Source organism: Corvus moneduloides, chromosome 9 (genome assembly GCF_009650955.1).
Source record: "Corvus moneduloides isolate bCorMon1 chromosome 9, bCorMon1.pri, whole genome shotgun sequence".
NCBI lineage: Eukaryota > Metazoa > Chordata > Aves > Passeriformes > Corvidae > Corvus > Corvus moneduloides.
Window position 1 is genome coordinate 19254219 of NC_045484.1, and position 15108 is coordinate 19269326.

General features: G+C 39.7%; 1 protein-coding gene across 24 annotated transcripts in view; it reads right to left on the reverse strand.

The window, feature by feature from the left end:
* The window catches only part of ADGRL2 (adhesion G protein-coupled receptor L2), a 314082-nt gene that overhangs the window by 75038 nt on the left and 223936 nt on the right, over positions 1-15108 (reverse strand). The gene's annotated exons all lie outside the window — the stretch shown is intronic.

Here is a 15108-nt window from a genome sequence, read left to right on the forward strand (position 1 = left end):
TGAGATGGGTAATGTGGTATTGTTAAAAACCTATTTCTTTAAAATAGAAAATCCTAAACTTTCAGCAGAATTTCCTATGTTTTAAAAATGTTTTCATAATACAGTAGCACAAGGCCATTAATATTTCTGTGCAGGCTTTTGGAGACCAGTTGTGACAGCAAAAAGAAATAGCTGCTAAGTATAGAAAGTTGAAGCTCTATGGTTTTTGAAAACAAAGAAAATAAACTTTTGTTAAAAAGTATGATGCATTAGAAGAAGCAAGGAAGCAAGTATCTAAAAAAATCAAGAACAACTTGAGATAACCCCTTGATAGTAAATTTTCCCATGAACCAGAGGCCATCACTTTTTCTACTGAATTAATACCTGTGGCTTAAAACTCCTACTACATGAAGATGATTATTTGTTAAGACTGCAAAAGTTTTTTATAATGATCATGCAAGTAAAAGGATGTGGCTCCCTGGCAGCCAGAGCCCATCTTCCCATCCACCCCTCCTCTACCTGCATGTCCCTGCGTTGCCCTTGCACCAGCACCAGCTTTTGTACGACTTGTGTAATGAACTTATGCCAGGGGCTGCTCTGATCCTTACCTCCCTCTCCTGCAGGACACTGACGAGGTCCCGGAGGAGCAGATCTTTGAGTGGGTGTGAATTTGCCCAGCCACAAGGGGAACAGCTGGCCAGAGCCCAGTGACCAGGTCTGCCTTTATATTCTGTGGAACCATATCCTACAGGAAACCAGTACTGTTACCCTGCCAGTATGTTTCAGTAATTTTTAGTAAGGGAAGAAGCTATATTGCTGTGGAAAGCATCAAATTCTGTCTCAAATTCACTCCTGGCCGTCAGTTCAGCTGCACATACCATGAGCAATAACAAACACTATTATTAGAGGCTTGCTGAGGTGCCATGGGCTGAAAGCTGGAAAGACCTAAAACACGAATGCCTGGCATTAATACCCTACACATTCCTCCCATGCAGCAAATTAGTACAATGAAGACAGAGTCGCTCACGGCTCAGTGAGGGCGTGAAACGGGCACAGGGAGGGGTACATGCTGAGTCCCCACCACACGTGAATACAGCAGCTCCTCTGATTAATTACCATCACAACAGCCACAGTGGGATCAACTGTAATGTTGCTAGTCACTGCCATTCCTACATCCTACTGCTCCTGTCAAATGTAATGCCGACCCTAGGAAGCTTATCCCTCCAGCTGGCAGCAATGGTGCCTGCATCTCCTGTAGTCAGCAGGGATTCCCTGGCCTGCAGCACCACCACGGCCTGGCTGGGGGACTCCACCCATCCCACAATTTTTGTATTTCTATCAGCAAGAAGGGGAACAGCACCTACAGCTGTCCAAAGAGGTGTTTGCACCAGGGCAGGAGGAAAGGGGCACAGGGCACATCTGCTGAGGTGTCAGTGGCTCCATGTGCAGCAGCAGCTCAGGATAGTTATGGGGTCAGGGCTGACAAACCCACACCCAGCTCGCTGTGACCAGCACTGACCCTTACTGCAGATCCTGCAGCACAGGCTCCACTTCTGCTAGGAAATACTCTGAATTCAAACACAAGACCTCTGCAGTTTGCTACACAGAAATCAGCAGCCTGCAAATCTTACTCCATCATCTATGGCAACAGCTATAATGACTATGAATGTGTTTTATCCTTCCGTTTTTCCCCCTACAGCCATCCACAAGAAGTTCTGTATTAGGACAAACATTAAAAATATTAGAGCAAGGTTAGATCACTTCACAGGCAACAGAGGACACACCTGAGATTGCAATGTAGGTGTTACATTGCAAAAGCAGCAAGCAATAAAGCAAAACAATGCAGCGCACATTAGGTGGGAATGCTGCTCTAAGGAATCTCTGTGGTGCAGAAAGAATTTTAACTAAATAAAGTAAATAAATTCAAAGTCCACTAGCAGAGCTGCTGTGATCTTTATGCTGAAGCTTTATTTGTAATTTTTTCCTATCACCAAAGAAAAAATAAGTGTATCAACAAGCAAAGTGTAATTCAATCCATCTTGCAATCCTGACAATCGAAGAAAGAACTTGTGGGAGGCCCTGTAAGCGAAAAATCAATATTACAGCTTTGTGCCGTGCAAATGTGAATACTGCCAAATAGCAGTGCTTAGGGTAAAATGAACTGTTTTGCTCCATTTTCTCCTCTCTGAACAAATGATTTTGAAATGACAGCTTTTTTTTGGAGCTATAAAACGGCAAGCAATAACTCCCTGTGCTTTAGGCAAGTGATTGGAATAAATACCTCTCGGCAACAGGTGCAATGACTTAGGACTGAAATTCATTTACATTCAGGAGATAATTCCCGATAAACAGATGCACTGCCACAGGATGGAAGTCTGAACAACCGGCATCTGAATGCTTCAGCATCATCCCACAGTTTTTTAGATGTAAGTTATGTGGCTCTGTCAATAATTACTGTTGTCACCAGTAACTTTGTATCTCCAATGCAATTCTGCATGAGTATTCCCAATACTGTATTTTCTTAACCAGCTTGTATTAAAACTGCTTCTTGCCTTACCACACCTCGAACAAACCTATTTTGTATGGCTGTCCTCTGGCAGCTGAAATCAACATTCCTCCTCTTCCTGCTAATTGCTTCAAGGCAAACTGTGCCCTGGATGACACCGCTCCTGCTGTCTGCCACCCAAAACACTCCCCGACTGCAAAGGCCTTTCTGGTGCCTGGGCTGGGACTTCCAGCACAACCTAAACATTAACTCAAGTAAGTGTCTATTACCTAATGCAACATATGCTGTCTCTGATTCACTCCTGCTTGTGTATGTTAATCAGTGCTCTATGCCAGTTTTTAATTTTTTTTTTTAATGGAAGAAGATTAACACCTAATGAGGAAATAAACATTATTTCTGTCCTGCTGACCATTTTGATTATAGAAGTTTTCTGGCAAACGTATGTTTCCTGAACATTTTATCTGCTCACAAATTAGTTGAGTGCAGGCTCTTTATTGAAAGGAGAAAATAAACTGCTTTTGTAAAATTGCATTTCTAAGGAAAAAAGGCAGAGGGGATGTTTAGTGGCAATATACAGTCTTTAACGCTTTATTGAACAATCCATATAGAAAGACAAACTGAAAGGAAAAATCGCAATCAAAAATCCTCTTCTGATACTTTAGTCTATGAAATGAAAAGTACAAGTCCTATGAAAGAACTGTAACTCAGAATCAAGTTTTGGAAGTACGGTAAAGTCAAATTTGGCTAAAAAAATTTAATTTAAGTTTGCAAAGCCTTATTTACCATTCCACTGGTTCCTTCAGAGAAACTATTTGTCTTTACAAAGATAACCTAAATTTGTCAAAGTGCAAAGAAAAGTTAATAATTCACAGCATCCTGCCCACTAGCATACCATCTTTCTGAGCTGTCAGTAGTAAGAGAGTGCGCTAAGTTTGGTAGATAAAAGCAAAAAGGCACCACCACATTTGAATGTTCACCCAATAGAGAGGAAAAACAGTGGAATGTAAACAGGCTAACATCAGTACTCGACATCAGAAGTAAGGAACCTTTGATTAAAACTTAAAGCACACAGAAAGTCAACACGGAAGTATAAAATTATTTCAAAGAATGCAGATACTGGAAGAACTGAGAATCCAAAACAAATCTCTGCAGAAATAAATATATATGTCTCTGTGAGCAAGGAAATATTGCTTCTTGTGTTATTTGGCTGTAACAGAAAGGTCTTTTGAAAAGAGCACATCTTTTCAAACAGAATGTTTACAGTTGTCTCTTTCACAATCTCTTTTATTGTACCATATCATGCAACATGATGATTTAAGTTCTACACAAGATGAAGTGATGTGTCCTGGGCAGCATTTCAATAATATATGTTTAACAAATGCAAAGCCCAATGAAAACTGTGCTGAGAATCCTCTCCCTCTCCAGAGAAGTGCCTACGTGCACACACAGGAGGGTGCACAGAGACAGCTGAACACACTTCGCCATCTGAAAATAATGCAAATGCTCAACATGGGCTCCTCAAAGCTTTTGTAATTCCACAGACAAGTCTCAGCATCCTGCAGCTTCTAAAGAATCCCATGAACTCTGTCAAGGAAGACTTTTCTCCCCGTCTCTCAGCACTGTATATATTTCACACAGACAAGCATGTTATTTTGTTAAACAGCTTTTAAATTATCCAATCCTGGTCAACAGATCACTACCAACTACTACAAAAGACAGAGGCAATTTAAATGACAACTGTGCTTTCTCATTCCATCTTTGAAGGAAAAAAAGTCATTCTGGCAAGCATGTCTATTAAAAGATTACATTGGCACAGTAAGAGCTTCTGACACCACACAGAGGTCTGGAGTTCACAGCACTCAGCTCCTCTTTCAGGGAAACCCAGCAGCCGCGCACAGCCAGCCCGTGCTGCAGCCCGGCACACAAAACCCCACTGTTCAGTCGGGGTCAAAGCAGGCAGGAAGTGATCATTTTAAAAATATTCTCCTACAGCTGGACTCTCTGCCATTTTTTGTATATACTCCGTCTTCTCAATGAAGATGCTGCAAGGAGTGGACATCAAGAGAAAAGGGATTCTTTTTTAGCAAAGGCAAACTATTTTCTAGTAAGAGACATCTCCCTCATTTTTTCAAACTCATTCATAAAAATGGGATTATCTCAAAACAAGGTACATGAAAGTATCTCAGTATCTGAACTTTAACAAAGAGGCACAGAGTCCTAAGAAACAGACCCGACCATTTAAATTACATTGAAGCCAAGCAACTTCTTCACTGAATAAATGAGCTCTGAGGGGCAATTCTTAACACTGGTTTCTAGAATTCTGCTTCTCAGACATTTCATATTTAAATTACATGACTAAAATCTGGAAGCCTGTCTCTTACAAAACAGAAATATCAATTCATATCAATAAAAACTTTTAGAAATATTAAGTAACTAGTGAAGGCTTCTTATAGGTTTTTTTTACGTTTTATTTGAACATGATTTAGCCTTTTAAAAAATTAAAATTTTCAAAATCTTTGTCAAGTTTTAATGTTTTTCAAGATTCAGTGTGAGCAGCAAAATTACAACTGCATGTAATTTTCTGTAATTATATACTTAATATTCAATATACATAAACATAAAGTATGTATGTCTGCTTAATGAAATTCAGGAGAGAAGCCAGAGTTACACCCTCTGACTCACACCAGGATGGGTCCTGCCTTCCAGGTTCACCGAAACTTATTACAATTTTCCTTCTATGTTTTCAGTCTCCATGCAATTCTCAAATATAACCCTGTGAGGCTCTCTTCAGCAAAAAAAAAAGAGTCAGGGCTTACCTACTTTCTGCACCTTGTTAAATGATTCAGCAAAACCTAAAGAGAGAAGCAGTGTCTCTGCCTTTTAATCTAACAGCGTCGATCCTTCCTGTATACTGCTGGCAAGGATCTTATTTAAATTCTCCTGAACAGCTCTCACCCCTCATTCAAAAGGGCAAGAATGTGTCTCTCTGAGTCAGCAGAACTAAGGGGTTTTTTTGATTGTGTTTTTGTTAAGGTTTGGGTGTGTGGGGGGAGTATGTGTGCACTTTAATAGCACATAGGAGATGACAGAGGACAGAGATGAGTGCTACACTGACAGACCTGCAGACCCCAGTCCTTCAGTCACCTGGAACACGACCAGCCAGAAAGCAGCCATGCACACATCCCCACATTAGCCCATTACAGCTCAACCCTATTTTGAAGGAATTGCCACTACGGGAAAAGAGATAGTTTGGTCTTCATACCCATTTAATCCTTCACCTGCCTGCTGAGGCTGCCATTAGAGTGCTAATTAATGCTAAACTGTGAAAATGGGCTTCTGCACTTTGAATCCAGCCACACTGAAACTGGAGAAAAACCACTAATTCCTTTAATGAAAGTCACCAAACCAGAGTCTGGTTCCTGGCACCATTTAGCAATGCCTAAAATATGGCAGATGGAAACCATGTGATCTAAACATGAAAGTCTAAATATCTAATATAAAAATATGTGTTCTTCAGTTCTCACTTAGCACCACATTTTATTCTCATATGCGTGCACCTTTCCCATCCCTTTCAGTGGAGCTGTATGCATGAGAGCAAAACTTTGCCCACTTGATCTAAAATTATCCCAGTTTAAAACAGTATTCATCTGTCAATGATATTTCTTTTCTTTTGCCAGCCAGATGTCTGTTCTCAGGCTGCAAGAATCTCCTTCCTTTATTCCTTCACATCATACACACTTGATCCTCTGCCAGCTCACAAAAAGCACTCTACCCTTTTCTTTCTTGTATTAAATACATTGCATCTTCAAAATTTCTAAAGGCAAGTAAGTCCCATGGTCTTTGTAAACCCCCCTCCTGAAGGTTATCTCCAGTTTACCAACTGTGAACTCTCTGAGCACAGCACCTGTCAGGAAGGAGAAGCTTCTGAATCAGAAACAACAGCTGAAAAAGGGAGGTAAGACACAAAAGCTGATGTGTCAGAAATGTTGTGTCAACAGGATTTCCCGTTGAATTATTTCCTCTGCACAGGATACTGGTAGCAGAATAAAAAAAAATATTCTTTTATTTTCTATAAAAGTGTATCTTGACAACAATTTATATTTCTAGTTATCACAATCATTTTTTGATTGTAAACCATGCGTTAAGGACAGGCAGAGGAAGAGGAAGAAAGGGGAATTTCCATCATCAGTGTTCAGAGTGGCCAGCTGACAAAAGAAATATTTTATTCCCATCGTTAAGAAACCCAAAGCCTTGTCACCGCAGAGGCTGAGAGAAGCCATGCAGAGATGTATCATTTCCTTGGAAATATGTGCATTGGTGAAAGCCAAATAATCCCAGCAGGTGACATACTTGGTGCTAATAATAACCCTCAGTGTCCTGTGTACATCGCCTTCTTAGCAGGCTATACCCTAACCTATATAAGAAAGTAAAATATTTAATCTCACTAAAATACCTGATAATTGTAGCTCATTTTAAATAAGATGTTATTCTACAATCGCCAGAGTTTAAAATACCAAATACAGCCCTAGTGCTAAAAAACCCCATAGGTTTAATTATTGCACAATTGCTACCACATGGCAATATTTGAGATCACAACCATAAACTTAAAAATGGGGCGTTTTCTTGTTTACAAACAGAATTATATATACATTAGAAATGGAATCAAGAAATAATATAAGAGTTCATATACTCTCTTTTGTTTCAGTAAAATGATGGGGTGGAGTCAATTGTCACAGTATAATTTATAGTGGAAAAGTTATATGGTTAATTTTAATGATGGCAAGCTGCTTAAAGAGTGCTTATGAGCATGCAAATAGCACAGCAACCCCCTTCTCGTTCAGTATAGCTTCTGAATCATTTCAGAGGACTCAGGGGCAGGAAGCAGAACCCTTGGAAACATAAAGACAGGGATCCTGCAGATGAAACTGCTAAACCAAAATATAGTCATACCTTTTGAAAACAAGAAGAGCCATGTGATGAATGTACTTTAAGGTAAATGTGCCATCACTTTAAATGTTCCCATAAATAGATATGAAACAAGAGTAGCAAGCAATCTTGGAAAATACCTGTCAGAGTGAAAGGCTTTCTTCCTGACCTTACCTTCTATGAAATATTTGTGGATTTTTGAAAGACTATTATAGAGAGGAGAGGGATGTAGCACACAGTTTTTACAACACAGGTTAAGGTTCTGGCACATTCTGTGAATCATGAAATAATTCTACACAGATACTTAAGAGCGTCCTCTGAATAATAAATTGCATGAAGAAAGGAAAACTATTTCATTTTTTGTAAACAATGAGGTAATTTAAAAACTCGTAAGGAATACATGCAGTTCTAACATGCTCCCTGGGCAGCAGGGAGTAAGAATGGCAACACAGGTACCAATTCCAAAGTAAATAAAGGAAACAGGCACCTTTTCCACCTTTTAACTGCTGTTAATCCCCTGTAAAGGAACTGCATATCCATATGCTTCACTGCAAACATGAAAGACAAGGGAGATAAAGGGACAGGATAATTAAATTCCACCTGGACTCAAAATCAGGGCTTCTGAGTTTGAATTCTGGTTTTTAGTCGTGGAATTTGTGTGTCTTCCTCACCAACCTTCACAATGTGTATGGCAAGAATGCTCTCAGCTTTTAGAGAATCAGCAGAAGAAGGTTCAAATGAAATGAAGGAAAAATCAGTATCCCTGAAATATCTGAGTACTAAGACAGAAACCAAGCAGTTTTCCATAATTACCTGTAGAAGTTCCATATTTAATGCTATTTATATTGGAAAGTAACAAGACGGATGAACAGACACTGTAGCACAACACAAAAAGGAAAACTTTGCATTTGCTGATTATTTCAATTTAGAAGGATGCATCTAATAGCTGAAAGACTGTTTCCAAAGCTGTGCATTGATCTTAATACAACCCATAATGAAGGCAAGGGCTAGGAAAGCTCTGCACCACACCCAGGAAAAAAATCACTGTTAGGTTCTCAAATATAAACTCAAACCCAGCAAAATAGAAGTGCTGCACCATTACTACAGATGTGGAAGGTAATTTCCTCAGTAATTAATTTGCATGCTTCACTGTCCCAGGTCAGAGTTTTCTTTTAAAAAAATCTTTCCCCACATATCTAAAGCAAGTATTTCAGGAGAGAGCTGTGAAGTACAGAAGACCTGATTGCTCCACTTTTTTCCACACCACCTGAAACGACGCTTTTCTACCGAAAGCAGTATGTTCTCGTGATACATTATTTAGGCGTACAAACAGGCAGTCGGCTCCTGCCAGTCAGAGGGGATGGCTCCAGACCTCACTGTGGGGTCGGGAGGGAGCTCCCGGCTGCCCAGGGCCGCGGGTCCCCCAGCCTGCGCATCCCTGCCGGCCCCTGCGCGCACCCAGGGCCCCTCCTCTCGCCCACCTATTTATGCTGTTGCTGCTTCTGCAGCGGTGAGTGTTCTTAATCAAGATAATTTTCATATCGAGCTCAGAGCATGATCAAAGCAGCCATTATGGCAGCATAATTGAGGAGGGAGTTGTTAATCTGATGGGGATGCCAAGGAGGGAAGGAGAAGGTTAGGGGTGTCCAAAGGCGGCAGGAATGAGCAGGTGTTAGGGTAACTATTTAAATTAGGCATCCTGACAGAATCATTTATAACAGAGGCTTTAGACTCCCTGGAAGGCACTAAAGCTGGATATCCTATCTATTCTACTCAGTAAGCAAACAGCATTTCTTTTGGTCCAAACAGTGACTTTAGTAAATCTGCAGTACTACAAAGTGAGCTGCATTTAATTAAACTGTTCTCTGCAACTTATACAATGCCATAGTACTACTGCAGTGCCTTTTCTATCTCTGCCACTCCTGAATTTGACCTCCAGATCCTTACTGGGATTCAGCAATGTGTCGCCCACGTTCTCTTTAAATATACAATAAAGGCAATATTTGATCTCCAAAACCAAAAAGAATCCTATTTTCCACAACGGTTTTCACATACACAAGCCTCTAGAAGACTACAAGGGTACTTTATGAATCAAATGCAAAATACAGAAATAGCATTATCTCCCACTGAATTGCTGTCATCTCTGAAGGATGTGTTGGGATCCAACATTATACAACTCTTCATAGTAGCAATTTTGTAATATTTTATCTACTTGAAAATAATAGGGAATTTTAGGTAAGCAGTATCTTAATTACCTCAATTAAGTTCTCATCCTGCATTGCTAATATCATTGGGAGCTTTGTCATTAACCTCAACGAGTGCAGGACAGATTCTTTAGAATTTAACCTGGATACTCAATATTCTTGTTCTAATGAAAAATGCATTAATGAGCTTCATTAGACTACTCCATTTTAAAGAAGCATCTTCCCTCAGCAGCCAGCTTCCCTCAACAGCCTAATGGGGCACTGGTGCATGAGTGAGCCAGAACTTGACACAAAGAGTGTTTAGGTCACTGTAAATCTTTTTATTGACTCAATGAACTTCACGTTCAGCCCACCATGGGAAGAGCAACACCTTTTGACTTACTTCAGGAACTCCCTGAGGTGGAGATGCTAAAACGTGTATACACTTCTGAAATTAAACTGGAATGGTGCAGCTGAAAGGCTCTATGCAGTGAAATAAACACAATTAAAACAAGAATTCCTCTCTATAATTAAAAAATGACACAAGTTTACTACATAGTCTGCACAGAAGATCCTCAATGCATTTCAAACACTACCTTTTTTCCAGTCATCTACTGGGACACATTATGGGAAAACCAGTGATCTTCTGTGACCTTCATTTTACTTTATTAAATGCAGCAGACTCCTCATGCTGAATACGAAATAAAAAATACGCAACCCAGGAAAGTACTTTGAGAAAAAATGCCCTTTGGAGGACCCAATTTCAATCTTGATCTATAATGATACAAATTTTCCAGTGACATTTGAATAAAAAATCTCTATTATTTATATTATTGTGTTCAGACTTCTATTCTGAATTACTAAATTTAGAACTGGCCCTGAAGACCACAATTCAGTCAATGCTTTATAAACATGGGAAATACATATTTGAAATACATGTCAAATTAGAACAGACTAGCTGTACTCCCCAACTTTAGCCACAATTTAGGAGATATTTTCCTTTTCAAATAGCTATCCAACTGGTAGTAGTAAAACCCTCCCAAGTATCAAAATACACTCTTTGTTTACACAACAGCGGCTGATGTATTGCTAATAAAGCCTTCAAGGAGAAAATAATGTGAATTGCCCAAGCAAGGGAAACTGACACTTGCAGATATTTTATCTTTCCCATAGCTCTAAGGACAATTGAAGAGTATCACTTGTTGCAGTCCCTTGAAAAACTGGGTGTGGGGAGAAGGTTAGAAGGTCTAGTATTCCTGCTAGTAAGTGCAGATTAACAAGTCCCCACCCAACACAGCATCACTGAATTTCAGTTATCTGCTGTCTGAGCAACCTGCCTAAAATTCCAAATGCTAAACACAGAGCCTAATTTGTAGCTGGTTTAGAGCCACATCAATGTGGGATAGGTGTAGCTGGTCATAGCAAAAATGCAGGGGTATTCAAATTTGGAAGGGAGGGGACTTATGGAAATCCTTCTCCCTAATTAAATCAGAGAATGAGAGTTTGAAGTGGTAAATAATAAATCACAAAGAATCCTCAATCTGGTTGTCAAGGAAACCAGTATGCCTCTGCCATAATTGCTGTGAGCCCAATCTTGCCCTTTTTGACATCAAGCCTTATCATGCATTCTGGTCAGAGACTGAGAAAGTGGCTTTTCTATTCCTCTCAGGCAGGAACTCGGGCTCGCCTGAGCGGGGCTGCACACGGCAGCTCTTGGCGCCGTCCCTCCCCTGCCTGCAGACGGGGCCGGACCAGTGAGCCCCAGCACAGCTCCATCAACTCCTGGCTGAGAAATGGGACAGCCAGCTTCATCGTGGCATTGCAATGCCACAGCAGCTGTGTTTACTACGAAGACATTCCTAATTTACTGGTGCTAACATCTTCAGCCTGGTTATCACAGCCTGTCACAAGTCCCTGGTATCTGTAATTCCCTTGTGCTCCTGCTCCCTTAAGCACACTTCTGGAAGCAGGAATCAGCCATTCATTTCACTCATGGACATGTAAGATGCTTATGGAGGAGATGAAGAGGGAAAGGGAAGTGCAAGACAAAATATGCTTTCAAAAGCACAACAAAATAGATTAAAAATTGACTCCATGCCAAGCCATTCAGATAGCTCAATGCATCATTGTCTTTTTCCTCTGCGATGGTAATTACCTTCTATAAACATATCCAAACTTGTTTTTTTCCTTCTGTTTCTGGTGTAATCACACATGGCCACTGGACACACACCAAACTTCGAGCATAAGCAATTCTTAGTGCTTCAACACCAGGAAGGCCAAAAAGGGAGGATAGCTATATTAGTGTCTCTATCTCATCCTTCAAGAAATCCTGAAGCAGATTTTAAAGGAAGTATCTTCAAAGTAAGGAAATAGGAGGAACGAGGGCAAGTACATTATGTTCCCAGCTGACTTTAAGGAAAAGAAAATCTAGAGACATGGGGAAGAACTGTGAGAATGAAAAAAACCCATAAAAACTCCCTTTACGAACTACAGAGAGAAAAAGACTACCAGAAAGATTACCTGAAGATTCTTCGAGTCTTCTGCAACTAGTTGACTGGTTCCTTGCTGTTTTACCAATGGATAAATCTTCTTTTCATTCCTAATCTAGTCCAAGCAACAACCACCAAAATAATTTCCTTTAATATATTTTTTTAAATTTAACGTTAGCAAAATATGTAAAAGTAGTAAGACAGATACACCCTTGTGATTTTAATCCTTTGTTGTATGCTATTCTAATGATCTTTGTTTCTTTCAGTATGTCAAGAATGTAAAGGATTCAGCTCAGGATCCAAGTTTCAATTGGACACTGGCGATACTCACTATACAATTCCAAAATTTTATCTTGACATCACATTTGGGTAAATGTATTTTTATCCATTACTCAAAGGGGTATGCTAACAGCACTTTCCTCTGTCTGCTCAGCTACTCAGAAATGGCTATTTAGTTTTATTTAAACTAGCAACTGTCTTTTTTTTTTTTTTAAGTTGGTAGATAAACCAAACATCTCAACAAAACATATGGTGTGACACAGTTTTTCTGCTGTAATATTCAACTATTCAAACATTAACTAAGGACATTGGTAAAATCCTTTGTTCAACATATCTGTAGACATGCCATGCATAAAAAGTAACAAATGTTTGTTCCACAGCAGGCTCAATCAAAGCAAAATAAACTCTCCTCCAAACCCAATCCAAATCCCTTCCATATTCCTCTTCCAAGGAAATACGATGCTGGTATTTGGTAGCTAAGAGAGCTTGAATTCAGCTTTGACCATTGTTCAAAAAACAATTCATGGCTGCAGAGTATCATGAGATAATTCAGGCTGAAGTGGATTCCTGACTCTTGTTACATGCTCGAAATAGTCTTTAATCCACATGCTTCTTATAAAACTTAAATCACGTATAGGAAGAATTCCACATAATTTAAAAACTGAAGCCCCTCTAGTTCTCATCCAGTTGAAAAGGTACAATTATGGATTAGTTACAACCAACTACAATAATGCACATCACTCTCTGTATCACTGTATATGTATATAAAACTTGATTGCCTTACCAGAAAAAAAAAGATAGTAAAAGTTTCCATCAGAAAAGATAATACGAAAGCAAATGATTGAGCCATTTCAGTGTAAATACATTCATTTGCAAAATACACATCTACATCCATCAGAAGAAAAAAGGCCTTTAGCTGATTTACAGATAATTTACTATGGCACACTCTTACCACTATTTTATTCTTATTTGAAAAATTAGTCTGGATTCCTGAGCACAATGACAGGAACCAGTTTATTTTTATGTCTCTTCCTAAATTTCAGTGATCTTGAACCTTTAGGGCTAAACATCTCTGTGACAATCTGTTTTTATCATCCGAGAGTTTCATATACTTCAAGATTCAAAGAATGGTGTCACTGGCTTTCTCAGTGACACATCATGCTGGAGAAGGAGTTCAATATTACCCAGGACCTGCTCCATCATAATCCACTGTGAAAAAAATACCTCCGTCTCTTCTGTTGGTAGGAAGCCATAATAAGCTGATATTTCTCTCCCTGAACAGTTTCCCAGGTGGTCAATTTGATTTGTCAATTCTTTAGAATTTTTATGTCCTCTGAGCAGTATCTATCCACCATCTTTTGTCTTCACCTTTTTGCTTGGACGCCTGCAGTCTTTAACAAAAGCCTTCAAACCTCTTATTCTCTATAACACTGAACTCTGGACTTGAATAAGCTTTGCTATTGTGTGGGGAGTTTTTGCAGAGCATTATTGGCTCTTTATCTGAAACCAACCTGCTACTCACACCATATAAACTGAAACAGGGGCAGTTTGTCCCGTAGCTGTGGCAGCCAAGGGCATCCCACCTTTCTGTCTGTGCCAGCCTGTGCAGGGCAGCACTGGGATGCTGCTCCTGTGCTTCTGCAAATTTCTGCTCACTGTCTGGGCTTCAAATCAGCCAAGAGCTGTGCTGCAGGGTAGCGCCAAGCTGAGCACTGACTGCTGAGCACTGGCTGCTCTAAGAGGTTGGGCGTGGTACCACTAAGCTGTAGATAAGATAGGCAGTTTCTGAACAATTCTGAACTCAAATGCAATTTTAATATGTCCCTGTACAGCATCATGCTGAAATATCCACAACTGGCTCCTGCTGTAGTTACGAAAAATGGTTATTAACTGTAATTGGCCTAAGATACTTTTAGAGAAATTATACCTTCAGACTTCATCACCTATCTAAACACCCTCTTTTTGCCATTACCACAGACATTCCTCTATGAAGAAATACAGGAAATGTGTTCTGTATTTCCCCAAAGAATACCAGCTATATTAAGCAAAGAGGACTGGAACCAAAATACAAAAAATTAAAAGCACTCTGAAACAAACTGGTGTTGATGCTTATTTATAGGTAACTTATCCATAGGTCTTTTTCTGGGACAGTAGGAAGAGACTGAAACTCCAAAACAGCAAACCACAGTATTCCCCTATGTGAAAATTGCACAAATTTTAAGTCGAGGAACAAGCTCTGTGTGCAGGATAATGTTCCACTGACTTTCTTCTTTCTTTCCCTGGTCCTTCTACTTCCAGGTCCCTGATAGGATTAGATAGAGTTCACAATCCCCAGTTCAAAACAAAAACTGTCCTGGTATCAGATTCAACATAAAAACATCCTTGCTGTATGGGACTGGTAATTTTAAAGGCTACTACTACTAATGATTTTGAAAGACAAAGCATTTCTCATCGTCATGACAATTGAACCGACTTATAAATCAGAAATCCTTCAATTTTTAAAGTCCTGTTTTAAGCAATTCCTGTTATTCTTTGGACACTAACTCTCTAAAAGCCACAGGTAATAGCATATCAGAAGACAAAACAAGGGTCATTTCACCTCAGTAGCTCGTGAGAAGCTTTATAAGGGCTTTCCCATCCTCTTTCTTCACCTGCATAGCAATAAACCAACCAGTGGAGCAGACAAAGGAGCTAAATTTGTGCAAGCCTTGCTCAGTAGGGCTGCTGGAACTAGGACACTGAAAAA